Raw genomic sequence first — 19,719 nt, forward strand, 5'->3', positions numbered from 1 at the left:
TTTAAGATCCTCCTTTCGAAGGAGATTTAAATACTCGCTCAAAACCTGAGGGATCCGGCTCTGTGGTGTGTTTTATATTCGCAACAAGGTTGCTGTCTTGATAAAAGAGTTTTTGATTACTTACCCAATACTCGGGAAGTAAAATTCTTGGAACAAGTTAATCCATTAACAGGCATCGCCTGGGAAATATCGGTGAGTTTTCCTTTCCAACTAGATATGACTTCTTGGTGGAGCCGTATCAACAAGTTTCTACTTGGGGAAAGGGGGGACGAGCTTTACGTTTCAGAGTCATGGATTTCATCTGAACTAGGAGTGGCGTAAGTGGTCGAGTAGCGCCGGCCCAGCCTTATTATATTGGCCCAAATGGCCTGGAAGTTCCGCTAAGGCGGTCCATTCCTTAGGAGTTCAGTGTTCGGTTGACAAGTAAATCCGACAGGTTCTCCTCTACATGTAGAAAATGGTGGGGTTGCACTACTACGACTGATCATCGTAAGTGGTCTTCCTGGCGCGGTAAACTCCCGTAATGAGTTCATCATCCAATTGGATATTTCTGCAACACTACCCAGAGCACTTCGATAGAAAGGCTACGGTTGGGCGATTGTTGAGTGTTGGCAGGGTCAAGTTTTCAAAATGATGTTTGCATCAAATGAAGTATCTCGTAACTTCATTTTATTTTGATGATATTTTAAAGATTTAATCTATTCAAATCTGGTCTTGTAGTCTCATCTATGTGATGAACTTTTGAACTAATTATAACTTGAACGGTGGTAGTTCAAGTAGTATTTAGAAAAGATATAAGTATATTGGAGTATCTTGTAACTTTATCTTTTAAACTTATATCTAGTAAATGATTATCTTACGAATGACAAAGACTTTCAGAAAAACATTGAGACAAGGTTAGATATATGAGATCACCTTGCAACGATATTTTTTATACAGTTATACACTGGGACTTTGTGTATATTATGCATGGAAGAGGACTTCCAATATTTTGAAAAGTATATATGTATATATATATACTGAATATTTTGCGACTTCATCGCATTAAGATATCAACTTGGTTCATTTCTTTTGACCAAGACTTTCATGAGTACTAAGAGAAGGCTCATATACTATTAATCATTATACATATTATTTTGGTGGGCTTGCTGCTCACCCTTGCTTTCTTCTTTCATCACACAACATCAGATAGACAAGATGAACCGGACCAAGCTCCCGATTCGCAAGAGGTTAGGAGACGTTCCGCAGTTTTCTAGAAGCACTGATGCCGCCATAGCTGAGGTAGGAACTACCAATAGGCTAGGCTTTCAACTTTTGATGTATCAGATTATGTATATTTATGAATTGTAATAATGGCAAAGAAATGTAAATTTATTCAGAAACCTGTTTAAGGTGTATTGGCATATAATTGTGGAATAAAATGACTTGTGGTTATTTTTGGATGTTCATCTCTGAGACTATAACGTGTGGTGTGTGTGTTTATTGTGGGGTCACAGTACAGAGTAGTTGAGTAATTATTAAGATTGGGTGTTATTAAGGGAAATGGAACTCGTGACAACCCGGATCCCCGACCCCGGATTTGGGGGTGTTACAATTTCACTAAGTCTTAGAGTATGCTTAAGGACTAGATTGTTGTCATGGTTTGATGGTTTTTGAGGTTAATTTATTGATTATGCTTAGAATTTATGATAGGCTCTTAATGATAAAAGGCATGAAAAGGAAAAAATTGGAGTAAAAATTGGAATTCATTGCTAATTGTGGCTAGGCATCAAATGGGTAGTAGCCGGCTCGTATTTTTATGCGAGTAGTCTAGGGTTGAGCAAGATGGAGTGAAACGTACTTGCTTAGAAATTTGAGAAAAAGAAAAAGAAAAAAAAAAGAGAAAAAAGGGAAAAAAATATAATAATAAAGGTTAATGCATAATTGATCACGAGTGGGCTCTTTGGTATTCGAGTTATTAAGTTCTTAGGGGACTTTATGCCTAGTGACCTAAGGCTTTTATAGTCTGAGATCCGCTAACCTAACGCTCGCTAAATGGATGCCATTACATAAGTCTTTTGTGGACCTCACTCATTGCACGGTCAAATAAGCATTTGTTTTTGTGTTGAATAAAAGCATGATTCCGTAATAAGCTCTAGTGATCTTGACGTGTTATAAGTCATTTTGTGCCTAGAATTTATTCTTCGTATAATCATGTGATTGTCTTAAGGAAAATTGAGTTATGATAATTGATCTAGTTTCGAAGCATATCTGTTAAGCATCCGCACACACCACATTTCTAGTTGTATGTTAGTTTGCATGATTTGATATTGACCTTTAGTCGCCTAATTGCATTTGTTGAGATGTCATGAGTTGGTTGGTTTAGTCATTGTGAGGGGGATCGCTGCATTTATGTAGATTGCATTCATGCATGTTTTGCTTTATTTTTGAGTCTGTGACGCTTGAGGACAAACATCGATTTAAGTTTGGGGGTGTGATAAGTGGCATTTTATACCACTTTGAACGTCTTATAATGAGTTGAATTGATGTCTTGAAGTCAAGTATTTTGTGTATTTGATGCGTTTTTCTAGTGTTTTTGTATTTCAGGGTATAACTTGCGTATGTAGGAAGAATTCATCGAAATAAGCCTAGGGAAGTGCTTGGCATTGGTTGTGGGAAGTTAGAAGTAGAATTCAGCAAAATCAGGAGCAGAATGCAGGATTTTTCCAGAAGGTGCTGGGGCGCCCGCCCAGGAAGCTGGGGCGGCCGCCCGGGGACGTAAAATTAAATACTGATTTTTACAATCCTTATTCTGATGGACTTCTGAGACGGCTAGTTCTTGTGGGCTTCTATATAAGTAGTTTTCAGAGACGTTTCACAGTGTGTGGTATTAAGCAAGGAGCAAGGAGAGAAGGAAGAAGACCGTTCTTAGCACATCGCAACGAAGAAGAGGAAGCATACGTTTTCTTGTGATTCTTTTATTCGTTATAATAGTGGATGCTAGTTTTCTTTACTTTGAACCTTATTACTCTTGTGACGTACTCTGGTTTTTAATAAGTATTTTTATTAGTTTATATTGTGTGTTATTATCATGTTTTCATATGAACCCATGGCGACGATGAGTTCTATCATGGGCTAATCGTGATCATGGGGTCGTAGCGGATTTATTATGGATTTCTTTAGTTAATTATGTAATACATTGGTGTGTGACGATTGTATGATATCTAGCATAGGTTGCGCTTATTCGTCTTATGTGCGTCGCGAACATATAAGATAGTGTGTTAATCTCTTGTGAAGCGATAATGAATCTTGAGATTTAGAACTTTCCATGCTAGCATAGGTTCATATATGTGTATGCATGATTAGTAGGTAACTCTAACCGTTTTACTTGCCCTGTATAATCATAATGAATAACTTGTGCTTAAATCGTTATGTTGTCAAATTCTATAGACATATAGGGTCTCAACATAATTGATGCCTATTCAACTTCTATCTTAATTGTGGATGTTTGGTAGAATGGTATTAGTACAACGAAAGTTGGCTTTTATCAGTTTCGTGTTGTTCGATTAATATCATCACCGTTACATGCTAAGGGTAATAACAATAACTATTGAAGGAAGTAATAATGAAGTTATGATCTCATGTGTGTTTGATATTGTTAATTCAAGTGTTAATTAAGTGCTTTATTCTTGTAGTTAAGTGTAGTTAATAATAAGTTAATCAACCTAAAGAGCTATTGTCTTGACATTGAGAAGTAATCATACATTGGTGAGTGAGTGTTGATTAAATATAATTAGTCTGAGTCTCTATGGGAACGAACTAGAAATTATTCTATATTACTTGCGAACACGTATACTTGCGTGAATTATTAGCGCGTGTTTTGTGCCTAACAGATACCATACCTCAAGACAAGGAAGTTGATAAGGGGGACCAAGATAAGGCTGATAAGGAGAAAGAATATTGGGTTCTCTATTTTGATGGAGCATCAAAAACAAATTCAAGTGGAGCAGGGTTAGTTTTACAAAGCCCTGATGGGTTCTTGATTGAATATTTTATGAAGTTAGACTTTCCAACCACAAACAATGAAGCAGAATATGAAGCTCTAATAGCTGGCCTCGGCCTAGCAGGGACACTGAGAGTCAAGAACTTGAAGGTCTGTGGAGACTCGAAGTTGGTCATATCCCAGGTGAAGGGAGAGTTTGAGGCAAGGGGTGATACGATGGCTAAGTACGTCCACCTAGTAAGGGCTGTAATGACACAATTCGATGAATGCCATGTTGAGCACATTCCAAGGGAGGAAAATGCCAAGGCATATGCCTTATCAAAGTTTGCTTCTTCTGAGATAGAGGAAAGTTCAAGAAGTGTGTACTACCGCGTTCTGAAGACACGGAGCATTGATGTTAAGCTTGTAGCTCCTATAGGTCTAGGGACGTCATGGATAGATCCCATTAAGACCCATATTCAAATCGGTTGGCTGCCAAATGATGCTACTGAAGCATGGAAGTTGGTTGTTCGAGCACTAAGATACTCCTTGATAGATGGGATTTCGTATAAAAGATCTTATGTAGTTCCCTACTTAAGATGTCTCAGGCCCGATGAGGCACGCTTGGCTCTTGAAGAAGTGCATGAAGGTATCTGTGGGTAACATTTGGGGGGCAGAGCACTAGCTCATAAGATAACCCGTTTAGGCTTCTATTGGCCAGAAATGATGGCCGATGCCAAGGAGTATGTGAAGAAGTTTGACCGCTGTCAGAAACATACACTTGTCGTTAGACAACCCCCCGAGATGCTGACCTCCATCAACTCACCCATCCCCTTTGCTATGTGAGGAATGGATATACTTGGGCCTTTCCCCATGGCCATGGCACAAAGAAAGTTTCTGATTATAGCCATTGATTATTTTACTAAGTGGATTGAAGCCAAGCCTTTGCCCAAAATCACAACTAAGCAGGTTGCAAAATTCCTATGGGAAAATATCATGTGCCGGTATGGAACTCCCCGCATCCTAGTCACTGACAATGGAACACAATTCAATAATAAGGAATTAAAGAAGTATTGTGAGGAGAATGAAATTGAATTACCATTCACCTCCGTGGCTCACCCGCAAGCCAATGGGCAAGCGGAAGTGGCGAATCAAATAATCCTGGATGGACTAAAGAAGAGGATCGAGAAGTCGAGGAATAACCGGGTGGATGAAATACTCCCAATACTATGGGCCTATAGGACTACCTGTAGAGTCACGACTAGAGCAACTCCCTTCATGTTGGCATATGGGGCAGAAGCAATTGTTCCTGTAGAATTATCACATTCCTCCCCCAGGATACAAGATTTCAATGCTGAGAAAAATGAGCAAGGGCAAAGGTTAGCCCTGGATCTAATTAATGAAGTGCGAGATGAGGCACATGCGAAGATAGTGGAATATCAGAAAAAGGCTTCGTTCTAATACAACCTAAGGGTTAAAGAAAGGTTCTTCAAACAGGGTGACTTAGTCTTGAGGAAAGTGGAAGCTTCTAGTGTAGGGAAGAAAGGGAAGCTTTCCCCAAATTGGGAAGGGCCATACAAGGTCAAGAGTGTTCATGGTAGAGGCACCTACAAGTTAGAGACTATGGATGGTTTTGAAGTCCTGAAAACTTGGCATGTACAAAATCTGAAGATTTACTATGTGTGAAGCGGTTGAGCATGATTCTCACTTGTCTAGATGACAAGTAGGTTGAAAAGCACCTTGAAGCTTTGCTTGCTTAGGATTTATATGTTTTAGTTTTATTTTGAGGTTTATTAAGACCTGTGTAAGGGATGAATCCCAACAGTTTGAGAAATTCAGAAAGTTTTCAAAATATGTTTGAATTCCAGTAACAAGACAAGTAAACTAAGTGCATAAGATGAAAGCATAAAGTTTGATAAATAAGACTGGTTTCGAATAAATAATACAAAGTCTGATAAACAAAGTCTCAAAGACAAGATAAAATAGATAAGCCACGCAGGGCTAAAAAAGCTCTAAGGAGCAGAGGTGCCCTCGGCATCCATATCATCATCTCCTCCGCTCTCGCTGGAAGTCTCTATCGTCTCGGAGGAGGAAGAGCTATCATCCGCAGCAGGCCTGGAAGACGACTCGGGAGGAGGAAAAAGCGGGTCCTGAGGGATACGATCCGAGACAAGCACTCAGGTATGAAACCTCTGCAGTAAAGCCCCGTCATTAGGGCAGACATAGTCCACCAGATTATTATAAGGACATGCCTCGTTCACGGTCCCAAGGGCCGTATCCCAGCCATTCCTGAAGAATCCAGGGAACACCGAGTCATCCCTCACCCTCATGGACTGAGTGAACTCCTCTGAGTCTAAGTAGTTGTCAATCGCCTTATCTTTCTCGGCCCGTAGCACCACCAGCTCAGCGTTGGACTCTCCAAGCTCCTCCTCCTCACGCTTCAGCTTCCGCTCCAAAGCGGCGTACTTCTTCTGCTGCCTCCTGAGGGCATTATCAGCTTTGTCAGAAGCCCTCTTCCATGATTTAGCTTGCCTCACAGCACCTTGGAAGTAGGGTGTTAGACTGAAACGAAACAATAAACAGAAGTGTAAGGCAAGTGAATGCTACAAGTAAGAAAGAAAAATTTCAAGAAAAGGTCATATCGAAGCCAGAGACTGAGCTCCCATGAGCTTTATCCTCTCCAGGTCAGGGGTAGCAACCACATCAGTAAAGTCCTTGGGAGTTACGCCGTGGTAGGACCAATCCCAAGCGTGCTTCATGGATCCAACCACGGCTATCCCCTCGGCGGAATCCCAGAGAGGCTGAAAGGTGCCCGTAGCAGCAGAGACAGGAGCAGCAGCAGTAATAGGGGCACTAGGGGCTTCAGCTCCCTCAGCTGGAACCTCCACCATGGGCTCCTTGTGCTTCGTAAGGAAGCTAGGCTCCAGTAGCCTTTCCTCGAGTATCCAAGCCCGCAAGGTGAGCCTTCTTCATTCTGGCAGTCTCCTCAACGAGAGGCACATTATCCTTGTTGATTTCCTTATCAGTTGCAAAACAAGAGAAAAAATAAAATAAGTGGTGTCAATAATGCATGAAAGAAAGTAAAAAAGAGAAGGGAAGAAAAATACCCTATTGAGAAATAAAAGATAGCCCCACGTAGGATGAGGGAGAACTCCTCTAAAAGAGTCCAGCTGATAGTGGCACCATCATCCCGAGTAAGCTCATCATAAATGATAGTTTCCTCGGAGGTTAGGTGAATGGATTTGAGGCTACCATCACTGACCTTCCCGAAGGAAGATCTGAAGAGGGTGCCCCAGTCACCATTCTCCCACCTTAACCCGACAAAACTATTCCTCGAATGTTGGTTATTGTTGGGAATGGAGGCGCTGTTAAAGATATGCTTACACTTGGGCCTTTGTTTGATGTAGACCCAACCACAAATACTCGAAGAACTATTTTAACATTGGAAAATCTTCCTAAAGACAGCTACTGATAAGGGAAAACCTCCCCTAAGACAACAAACCATGAAACATAAAATGTTCCTCCAGGCGTTTGAAGGAAGCTGACAGGGCTAATTTGTAAATCAGCTAGAAGGTGAGGAATGAAGGGATGAAAAGGAAACCTAAGCCCAGCATCAAGGGCATCTGTGTAAACAAAAAGAGTATCGGGTTTCCAGTGGCAAGTACGGTCGCCACCAGAAACTGGAACTATCCTAAGGGGAGGCCGAACATTATAACGTGCATTTAACTTATCATAATCTATATTGTGCCAAGTATTGCAATGATTAAAAGAGTCGAGATGAGTAGTGGAGGGATATTCATCCCCTAGTATTAATCATATCAATCAAAGACATGTAAGAAGAGCGGATCTCGACATCCTTACCTCGTTTTGAAGCCGAGGCAATCTTGGCCGCCCTCTCAGCACCTTTGTCTGCCATTAATGGAGGTTGAAGAAAACCTTGAAAACTTTTATGGAAAAAGAGGCCGGAAAAGGCTAAGTAGCCGGAAAATTCCTAAGGAGAAGAGTGTTGAGAGAGGAGAGGGAGTTTGAAGAATTGAGTAGGAGTGAAATAAGAAGTGTGAGGGGGTCACACTCCCACCTCACTCTTATATAGGCACTTGGAAGGCAAAAATGGGCCTAAAAAGCCCATTTGGTCCCAAAGTCAAGAAAGTTCTAGAATTTTCTACAAGGTGTTGGAATAATTTTGATTTAAACATATATATTTGAAAACATTCTGGAAAAATCCAGAAAAATCTGGAATTTGGGATGTAAATGGAGGCCCAACCCAAACCTTGTTGGGCCTGGGAATAAGTCAAGCTAAAATAAGGGCCCATGGCAGGAAACACATGAATGGAAGCCCAAAAAGTGGTTAGAAAAACCAAAGTCAAGGCCCAAAGCAAGAGCCCAGTAAAGGGTTGGCCCAAATGAAAAGCCCAAGAAAGTAGGGACACAAGAAATTATTTATTCAAAAAAGAAATGCAAAATTCATGACCCAATTCAACCGGAAATCATATTGAAACCCTGGTCGAAGTGTTTGAGGTCGAAAAGGCTTCGATTAGGGCAAACAAAGGAGTTAATTCGGTCAAGAAACATAAATCCTAACCCAAATGGTTAGGATTCTTGATCAAAAAAAACAAAAAAAAAGAAGGGAGAAAATCCTGGCCGAAATTCGACCAGGATTCCTAGTCGAACAACCCTAGGTCGAAACAACCTTCGATCAAGGCATATAGGACCTTAATTCGACCAGGATCCTCGTCGAATAGGACTCCCGGTCAAAAAAGGGAGATATTAAAAAAAATTATATAGGGTGAAAATCATGGCCGAAATTCGACCAGGAATTGAGGTCGAAAGTTTCTTGCTCGAAATCCCGTCGACCAGGGAAAACAGATGGCTAATTCGACCAGGATCCTGGTCGAACAGGATTCCTGGTCGAACCAGGTAAAAAAAAGAAAAGAAAAAAAAGAAAGAAAGAGAAAAGAAGAAGAAATGAGGGAAGAAAAATCCTGAAAAAATAAATTAAAGGAAATTCCTTAAAATATTTTCTGGAAAATACGAATATTTTAAGAATTAAGGGAAAAATCCAGAAAATTAAGGATAAATCCCAGAATTAAGGGAAAATCCAGAAAATTAAGGAAAAATCCCAGAATTAAGGGAAAAATTCCTGAAAATTAAGGATAAATCCCAGAATTAAGGGAAAAATACAGAAAATTAAGGATAAATCCCAGAATTAAGGGAAAAATCCAGAAAATCAAGGAAAAATCCTAGAGTTAAGGGAAAATTCCAGGAAATTAAGGAAAAATCCCAGAATTCAGGGAAAATTCCTGGAAATTAAGATAATTCCTAAATAATAGGGATGAAAGAAACTCGTTATAAATGTGTAGGTCGCTCCACACTTTACGCAAAATGATACCCTGTAAGGGAACGAATGAACTTAACTTCTGCGAAACCTAGTCACTGTTTCCCAAAAGTTGGGGGGAAAATGATAAGGGAATAAATAAATCATGATTACATAATTAATATCGCATTAATTACACATGATTTGGGCTACAAGGCCCAATAAGAAGGTGTATGACATTCAGACCAAGAAGGTTAACACGTTGATCAGGCCTGATGGAAAAGATCAGGCCTGATGGAACAAAGAAGGCCCAAAACTCTGAATATTAATTAATTTCATAATTAATTAATAAGGGATAAGTCAGCTGATAAGATGAGTCCTAGTGGAGAGATAAATCTTTGTAGATTGGCCTCCAAGGAACCTGGTGGGATAAGGAATCAGCTTCCTACTTCTTAGGACTCAAAAGTCTATTCTAATTTTGAGACTTGCCCACCAAGTATCCTAACCCAAGTACAATTCAAGGACTCCCAACATCTATATAAGGGGCCTCACCCCACAAATCAGAACAACGTTTTTGACTTGATCCTTAGAAATCAGCAAGGTACGTAGGCATCTTGTTAAGGCAGATCGAGTCACGAAATACAAGAACAATCAAATCGAGCCTCGAAGCTCACATTCCTTATTATACCTTAGTTTTTGATCCATAACAATTCCAAATAAAGAAGAACACAAACTAAAACCACTAAAAAAATACCCTACTTTCCAACTTCTAGCTTGCAATTTTATCTTCTCCACTTCAAGTTGTAGTCCCCTGCACATTTGGAAACCATAAACCCATTTGGAAAACCCACAACCACTGACTACCAAGAGCACAACCAAGAAATTTTTGACCACCGTTAGTGTGACGCCCTCAATCTCGGGGTAAGGAAATGAGGACTCACACACCTCTAATCTAATAATTAAATATGCATAAACCCCGATTAACTACTAACAGGATCAACAGGATAAAGTTTGAGACAAGATTACACTACCAATCACAAAATATAACTTACAAACCCAAAATATTATTAACTAAACAATATCGATTCCGGCTAGGAACCGACAGATAACCCATTGTATCTTTAAACGCTTCTTTCTAGGCGTGAGCTCACTCATAATTACCACTACCTGCTCTGGCAACCGGAAGCCCTCAACACGGTAGGGACCACCAGGTACGCTCTTACGAGCAGTGCGCCTAAGCCTGGCCATCTTCTTGCTTAACTTCCATGGTTAAATTAAACAAAACAAATGAGTATAAAACTCAGCAAGTAACTATGTAGCAGTTCTACAATATCAAATCACAATATGTTTTACCAAACTCAGGGCATTCTACTTTATTTGATCTAGGTGGCAGATTTCCATCTTTAGGGTTAAGGAAAGGTTTTGAAGGATATTGTGGGGCTTTCAAGGAACAAGGCTCAAAGCAGGACGAAAGCCGAAATTCATCACAAATCATTAAAGGATCAAAATAGATCTTTCAAAAGAAGAAAGCAATAATATTTCAATATATGGAATCAATCACATGATCAACAAATTCAAGTATCAGGGTTCTGAGCTTTAAGCTTCACAATAACATAATCAACTCTTTTCAAAGCAATATAAACCATTTCCATTTTCAAGAATCAATTTACTGAACAGAAAGTTTCAGTTCCCTTTTTTTAAATAATCATTTAGAACCCTTGATTGGATCATTTCCTCTTTCCATTTCATTATTAATACGGGTGATCAGCCCGTACCGACCTCCATCCGGTCTTTAAGGTACCAATCGGCATAATTTCAGCCTTAAATTGGACTAGCCCCGCTAGCCTCTTACCATGACTGGACTAGTCCCACTAGCCTCCTACGTCCCAATCCAATCCATCAGGAATTCATTTGGAAAACCTTGAGTTGGAAAAACAATTAGGTTTTCTAAAACTCATTTTATCATTACAAAGAATTTGAAATCATTCGGACTCTTTCAAGTCGAAACTCATTCTTAAATCAGATTTTAAGGAAACAAAGTTCAGGGAGTGATTCAAAGATATGCAAGGAACAATTCATAAGAATTCTGTATCAGGGATAACAAAGCACTTAAGTTAGAAGGATCAACATTTGTTTAGGGATCAATAGGGTGATCAGGAAGAACAGGGTATCATTAGACATGGTTAACAAGGATAATAAGTGGGTTCAATATATTTCATGGCTCAATAAATAATTTGAACAGGAAGGACAGATTATCAAAGGGTGGAATCAATAAGCTTATCAATAACATATTATCAAGAACAAGGGTACTTCAAATCAATATCAGGGTTTCATAATTAAATAGTTCAATACTCTACATGGTATGAACAACATTCTCTTTATAACCATTTACACAAGTAATCAGAGTTACTTTCCTGGATTTGCTTTCCTGAAGGTTGAACTACTGCCACCTAGTATACCCTTTCCTTTCCTAGCCTGAATGCCCTCACAGCTCCGAATCTACAATAAAACCAAACCTTAAACAGATTCTCAACTCTCATTCCCGGAACGATCACTCTATATGATAACTCGATTATATCCTTGACTCGAGTACACGAATATAGCTTATACACATAAGCACATAACACATAACACATTCTTTCTCGTAACCTTTATATCTTTATATACTTAATAATCGAAGCGCACTTGCTTAATCTTAGCTATTTCTCAAATCACACTAATATAACTTTACGAGTATATGATTTATTCACAACCAAACATTTACGACCATAGCTATCACTTATAGCTCTTTTTTAATATCAAACGATTTAATTCCCTTTTTCTTTTACTCCTTAATTTGAACCAAACATACAAAACACATCCAATATATTCAATTTCAATATCACACAATCATGCACAACTAATGCAATTTACAAGATTCATTTACTCACTTTAACCTTATCCTTTTTAATCAAAAATCCGAATCACAAACACATTAAGAGTCAAAATCAACAACTTCTTTTAATCATCAAAATTCGAACATAAATACTACCCCGTCTTTATCATGCAATCAAGTTCTCACTAGCCATTAATATACTTGACAAAAACCAACTTAATTCCTCTTTTATTCCTTAGAACCCATTCGGGTTTTCCATAAATCCAACATGCAAGAATGGATTTTGACATGAAAGGTTATATATCATATTTCCCACTTGTTTTAGTCCTTAACTAGATCATTCCATTCACTTAAACACCAAAACCAAGCATTACCTAGTGACTTTAGCTTTAATCAATTCATTCAATCAACAATCATCCACTTAATCACCAAATTATCCCCTTTTAAGTTTATTTTCCATTCGGCAAGAACATGATTTACAACTCAAGGACTAAACATTGACATGCACCACTTGATCTTCTTTAAAACTAACATGCAATCACTCTTTAGGCTATATAAGCTTAGTGTTCACCAAGATCAACTTACAAAAATCAAATTCCTCTTTTAATTAGCATATAGCCGAATTAAAAACTCACATGCAAACCTTAATTTTTGATTTTCTAAGCAACAATCATTTACACACATCCATTTACTTCCTAACACAATCAATGGAATCATTTTATCAAGCACACACTCGAGTTTCAACAAAGAAACAAAACCCCTTTTTCAAGCTTTCAAGAAACCATAACATGCAAAGCTAAAATCAAATTATCATATCATAGAAACTCCACCGGCTCTCCTTTGGATCATGACCGGTGGTGGTCGAACTTGAGAGAGCCCATAACGGGTCTCCTCTCGAGTTTATGACCCCAAAAGTGCTTGAATTCACTCTCATGGTTTTGCATCAAGAAATCGTATTCCTTGAATACCACCATAGTGATTAACAAAACTTCTATAAACACTTACATGCAAATAAGAATCGTAAGAGTATACTGAAAATAAAGTCTAAAGGTAGCAATATCTTTGAGTTTGGATGAGATTTGAGGGTTGCATGCAAGTGAAGGAGATGAGAGATGGAGAGAGCCGAGAGAGAGAGTGAGAGTGTTCGAGAGAAAGAAAAGAAAAGGGAAGGGGAGAGTGAGTGCACGGGAGGAAAAAGAAAAAGGGGGAGGGAAGTGGGTTTATATACTACTAAAAACAAGGGCAAATTTGTAATATACTAATTCCATTTTATGCTCATAGTCCCTTTTCTTTTTACTCAAATGCAACAAAATCTAAATATAAAATATATCTCTCTTGGGAAGTCGGAAATTATTGTAAATGACAATTTTAATACGTAGGCCTCGAAATTAGCTTTTTAACCATTACTCATAATAGATTTTTGAGCAGACGGTAGATTTTATATGAATTTCGCAAGCTTGCTTTAATAATAATATTTCCACATAAAATTAATTTAAAAATGCAAAGATCAACTAATTAAATTCACTCATCATTTTTAAAAAGTCTCTGGGACTACTAAGAAGATATCATAACAAATCCCATATTTTTATCTTACTCGGATGATTTTATCAAAATGCGCGAAGGTTAATTAAACCTTTATTTAAATCACATAATTCCTTTAAAATTCACAAAAACTGTCACAGAACACATAGCCATGCACACAGTCAAGCAATCACACATATAAAGTCACATAACGACTCAGGTCTGATCATAGAATTTATCCCTCTTTAATCTTTATCCTTTTCTACGCGTACCGGGTCACGTTCAGCCTGACGGCCCGACGCTCAGCGTTTCGATTACGCTTCTCATTATCATTATCAATTGACACGTCACTTAGGACGAAATACTTTATTTACACATTCATTTCATTCAATCACACATAATTCACATTTTATATTCTTTAACTTCTTATTAGGACGGATTCCGTTCTACCTAACGGCCCGACACCACAGCTTAACTTCTAAGCTGACTCTTTAAATTGAAATGTTTTATTTACGCTCCTATACTCTAATATACAGAAAAGACAATTAATCATCACTTAGTCACATAATTATAATCACTTCACATAACACATACTTTATTGACTTAATTACGTCGCAAAATTCTCAATCGTCACAGTTAGCCTCTGTTCGAGCAGTTCTCTCCACAGCCCAACTTCCGCAAAAGCATTTGTATGCCATGGTGTATCAGTGTGTATAAGTTATTGATTTTGCAGTTGAAGTGTTAAAAATTTAGAGTTGTGTGTGTTTATATAGATATACAGCTCATTATATACGAAAATAGTCGTTGAAATAAAGTTTTCCGATTTTACCCTTCATTTTTAATGTCTGTTAGATACAACTGAAAAAATACAATCACGTGTTAAAAATATCAAAGAAGAGTCACGTGGCTGCCTATTATTAAAAGTTGGCCATTTTTGTGCAAAAAAATTATAACTGAGGCCATCTTCGTGCAATTAACTCTATAATTAAATGCCACTTAATATAAAGAAACTGTTGAGAAAATGAGTGTAAAGATGTTTCATATCCACACAAGCATGATGGAAGCTACTGATAAAGTGAGTAGGCTATCAAAAATAAACGAGAAGCTTGAGATAGGAAAACAGGAGCTAGAACTACAGCTTGTTGGTCTTGAAACAATTAAACAGGAAAATGAGTACCTCAAGAACAAGCTAAAGTGTGTTGGAGAAGTAGAGGCAGTGTTGAGAGAGAAGATTGAGAAAAATAATTTGAAGCTCAAGTCATACAAGAATGCATCTCAATTGTTGCACAATATCATGAGAAAAAAGCCATGTGCTAACATAGCTACTGGTTTGGACTATGGGGCCTTGAACTCTCACAAGAAAGTTGAAGCTGGAAAATGAAAGATAACATTGGACCATGATGTTCCCGTGATGTTGAAAATGTGAGTGCACCTTTATTCAAATCTCGTGAAGTGAATTTTAGTGAAGAGGAGTTGGTCATCAAGCAAGAAATTGCAGATGAAGAGAAAGAGAAGAAAAATACACAAACCACTCCTATCACCAAATGTGAGAAGAAGCCTATAGTGAGTCAAGCTACCAAGACACCAACTAGGGAGATCAAAACTGAAAACAATGGAAAAAAGAAAAATAACATGAATGAAAAAATAGGCGTGAATAAAAGAAACAATTATTCCTATATTACAGATGCTCCAAGGAAGCAATGTCAGAAATATGGCTCAACAAATCATATGACTCACCTTTATAGAAAGGCTGTTAGTGAGCCAAAGATTGGAGCATGCAAGTACAATGAGGCTGTGGTTGAAGATCCATATTCCTTCTATGATAAGTTTGACTGCATTCCTTGCACTATGAAGGTTATGAAAAGTTGCCATAAATTGAGAAAAGATCTCAAGAAGGTCAATCTTGGATATGAGACTAAGAAGGAAAATGATGATCAAACTATGAATGCAGTTCTTTTTTAATATTCAAATTCTACTTCTGCAACTTTTGTGAAAAAGAAGAAAGTGCCCAACACTGATTGTTTAGCTAAACATACTTAATTCTCATTGTATGCAGGGAAAAAGAATAAAGTCATATGGATCATTGATAGTGGATTTTCCAGGCATATGACAGGTGATAAAGCCCTACTATCACAATTTGAGGAGATGGCTGGCCCATTGGTGACTTTTGGAGACAACATCAAAGGATTCACAATGAGATATAGCAAGTTGATTTCTGGAAATGTTATCATTGATGATGTAGCACTAGTTGCCGTACTTGAAGTAAATCTTCTCAGTGTCAGCCAGTTCACAGAAAAAGATTTCAAGATTATATTTGACAACAAAGATTGTTCAATTACTAGCAAGAAAACTGGTGAAATTGTTTTTAAAAAATCAAGAAGAGGAAGTCTATTCGTTGCAGAGTTGAATTCAGCAAACAATGAGGGAATATGTTGCTTCTAAACCAAGGCATCCATTGAGCAAAGTAAGGTGTGGCACAAGAAACTCTCTCACCTGAATTACAAAGCAATCAATACCCTTGTGAAAAAGAAATTAGTGAGAGACATGCCAACTCTGGAATTTGCTCAAGATAAAGTTTATGAGGCTTGTCAAAAAGGAAAAATGAAGAGGTCCAGTCACAAGAGCAAGACTGTAATTCTATAAGTGCTCCATTGCATCTTATTCAGATGGACCTGTTCGGACCAGTTAATGTCTTGTCTATTTTCAGAAAGAAATATGCACTAATGATGGTAAATGACTACTCAAGATACACTTGGGTGAAATTTATACATTCAAAGTATGGAACTACACACATCATCATTGAACACATAAAGAAAGTTGAGAAGCATGTTGAGGATCAAAATTGTATTAAAAGATTGAGAAGTGATAATGACATAGAATTCAGGAATGCAACTTTAAGTGAATTCTGCAAAGACAAGGGCACTGTTTAAGAGTTTTGATCTACAAGAACACCTCAGCAAAATGGTGTGGTTGAAAGGAAAAAATAAAACTTTAGTTGAAACTGCAAGATGCCAATTTGCCAACAAGTTTTTGAGAAGAAGCTATTAACACTGTATGCTATACTCAAAATAGATATCTAATCAACAAAAACCTTGGCAAGTCACCTTACTCAATTCTGTTAAAAAGAAAGCCTATTATAAAGCATCTACATGTGTTTGGAAGCAAATGCTTTGTGCTCAAAGACAACTCTGAATATGTTAGAAAATTTGACTCTAAAGTATTTGAAGCTATTTTTTGGGATATTCATTGGAAAGAACTGCCTACAGAGTTTATGTGTTGGAGCAAAAAAAAATTATGGAAAGCACAAATATGACCTTTGTTGATAAAAATTGTGATAACCAGTAAATATTTGAATAATTTTATAAGTACGATATATATATTCATAAATATTTTGTGATATAATGGCAATTATGCGGATTAGTTATATATTGTGTATAATTTTGTTGTATGGCATTGCGAATGTTGCTAGAATATTTCTAAGCGTATAACTTTTGTACGCGAGTAAGATTTTCGTTACGTGATTAAATAGGTAGCTCAATTTGATAATATATGAATAGTTGCGACTACGCGATTAAGTAATAATTGAGATTCTCGCGATTTAGTGATATTTGAATAAGTTGCGATTAGGCGATAAATTATATTTTAATATTGTGCAGTACAGTCAATTTATTTTCAATTGCTTCTGTGATTTGTAATGTGTTAATTATATTTTATATGACTTATTTATTAGTGTGATAAGGCTATAAAATTCTTTTAATATAATTTTTTGGCCGAAATTTTTGAAAACAATTTTGTTAAACTTCTAAAATCTCATAGTAATTATGGAATTAATTTTGTGATTTATGGATTTATATTTTAATTACTAAAACTATTTCTCTTTAATTATACTTTTAATAGTTTTTGAATTACAAGTGTACCCTTGCATGCAAATTCCACCCAAATAGATATCAAGGGTAAGACCGACCTTTCACCCTCCACTAACTCCATTTGACCAACTAAATGACCCATAAAAACTTCCATGCAAAATCTTGCTAGTGGTAGAAGAAGGATATAATGGTAAAAACAACCTCCACTCACTATTTGGATGAAACAAAAGCTAAGCAAAGCATTCAACCTCACATCATTTCTCTCAACACACACATCACTCCATCTCTCCTCTCCATACTCCCTCTCGGCCGTGCCTAAAACCCTCCCCACCCATTTCATTTTCTTCCTCATTTCTTCATTTTCTTACACCTTTCAACTCATCTAAGCAAGGGACATTTACACTTAGTGCTACATCTTCAGTTAAGGTTAGTTTCTTAGTTGCATGTGGTTAAAACCAAGGGGTTTAACTTTGATTCTTATGAATCTAGAATTGAACTCAATATGGCTCATAAAACTTGTGCAAGAGATGGTCTTGACGAAGTATTTTGCTTCTATTTTTCAAGCCATGGTCTTGACCTCAAGCATTCGGCAATGACTCCCAAGGAGCCGAATGAATTTCAATATGTTAAGTTGGTTTTTCTTTAAAAAGAAACTTTGCATGTGGCTTTCAAAGAATCTCTGATCTTTTAAAATGTATTTCACAAAGTTTCTCTCCTTGCATGCTATGATTTTTATAATAATAAATTGAAGTTAATACTTGCATGTCATGATATAAGTGATAATTTGGATAAATATGTAATGTGATTTAAATTTGAATTTTTATACCATACATGCCATGGTTTTTGCTCTGAAATGCTAATATTCTATGTGCCTTGATAAGTCTGATCAAATTCAGTAGCCATCAAATGGATACCATGTATTTTTAGTTCGAATTTCTACTTGAAATCGTATATGTAAAATCTGCTCTATTATGCTCTCTATTTTTACCTCGGTAAATGACTTATATGGCTAGGTTTATGCTCGTAATTTCCATAAAATGATAGTTAGTAGGGTTGTGTACATTGTAGGTTAGATTTGTTGGCTTGATTGTTGGTTTTGGTGTTAAGTTGGGAGTTAAGTGGAAGGAGGAACACTAGGCACAAAGAAGCAGAATTTTTCGCCATAAGTATAGGCTGTTTTAGGTGAGTTTTGGTGAGGCCTTGCTAGGCCTGAGTTTACTGGACTTAGGACTTGAGTTGTACTTGAGTCCAGTGGCTTTGATTCGTTGAAAAACTTGCATTTAGGTAGGTGCACACACACATATCCGAGAGTAGTTCAGAACAGGGCAGGACTGCGTAAACTTGAACTTTGGTCGATAATAACCATGCCATAGGCTAGGCCTTCATGGGGCCATGGCTTAAATAAGTGTAATACATCCTTAGGAAGCTTTAAAAACCATTAGAATTAAACAATTGAGTGAGAAAAGTGAGTTTTATGTAAGTAAAATCAGAGTAGAGTGAATTCGAGGGAGGCTGGGCAGTGTCAACTTTGAGCAGAGGCCTAGAGAAGCCTAGGTGAGACATTGACATGAAACCAAGTCTGAGAGTTAGGTTTAGGTCTGAAGAATCCATGGGAGTTGGTTTTGTTAGAAGGCCCAATGTAGAAATTAAGATTTATGCCAAGGAGCGCAGGTAGTGCAAACTGGTGCTAGCAGGGAACCTTAGTGTATGTATTGATCTTTATAAGCTTATAGGAGTAAGGAATTTGAGTCTTACCCACGTTAGAAGTTAGTTTAGTGTCTTAAAAACCTTTAGGAAGTGATTTGGAATGAATTCCCAAGGTGTAGATATCCCATTTCCACCAAGACACCCGAGAGCACCCTTAGAGTGGCATTAGGAATCTTTAGTGGTATTCGTTGCAGATGGGGACTTAGTGGTGAAGAGTCTGAGTATTGCACAACATCTTTAGGTTTAAGTTAAGGTCAATAATAATTCTTATGTGTTACTTGATTATATGCTTAGGTATTTAGGTGATATTATAGTATATATAACTAAGTAGTATATGCCATGCCATTTTGTGATTATGTGATTATGTGGATTACTTAAAATGCATATGATTAAGTTATGTGTAAGTGTAATAGTAGTTATGATAAGGATAAAAGTTAGTCTAGGAGCTTATAGGCTTATAAGGTGTTAAAGGATA

Source organism: Apium graveolens, chromosome 3 (assembly GCF_009905375.1).
Source record: "Apium graveolens cultivar Ventura chromosome 3, ASM990537v1, whole genome shotgun sequence".
NCBI classification, from domain to species: domain Eukaryota; kingdom Viridiplantae; phylum Streptophyta; class Magnoliopsida; order Apiales; family Apiaceae; genus Apium; species Apium graveolens.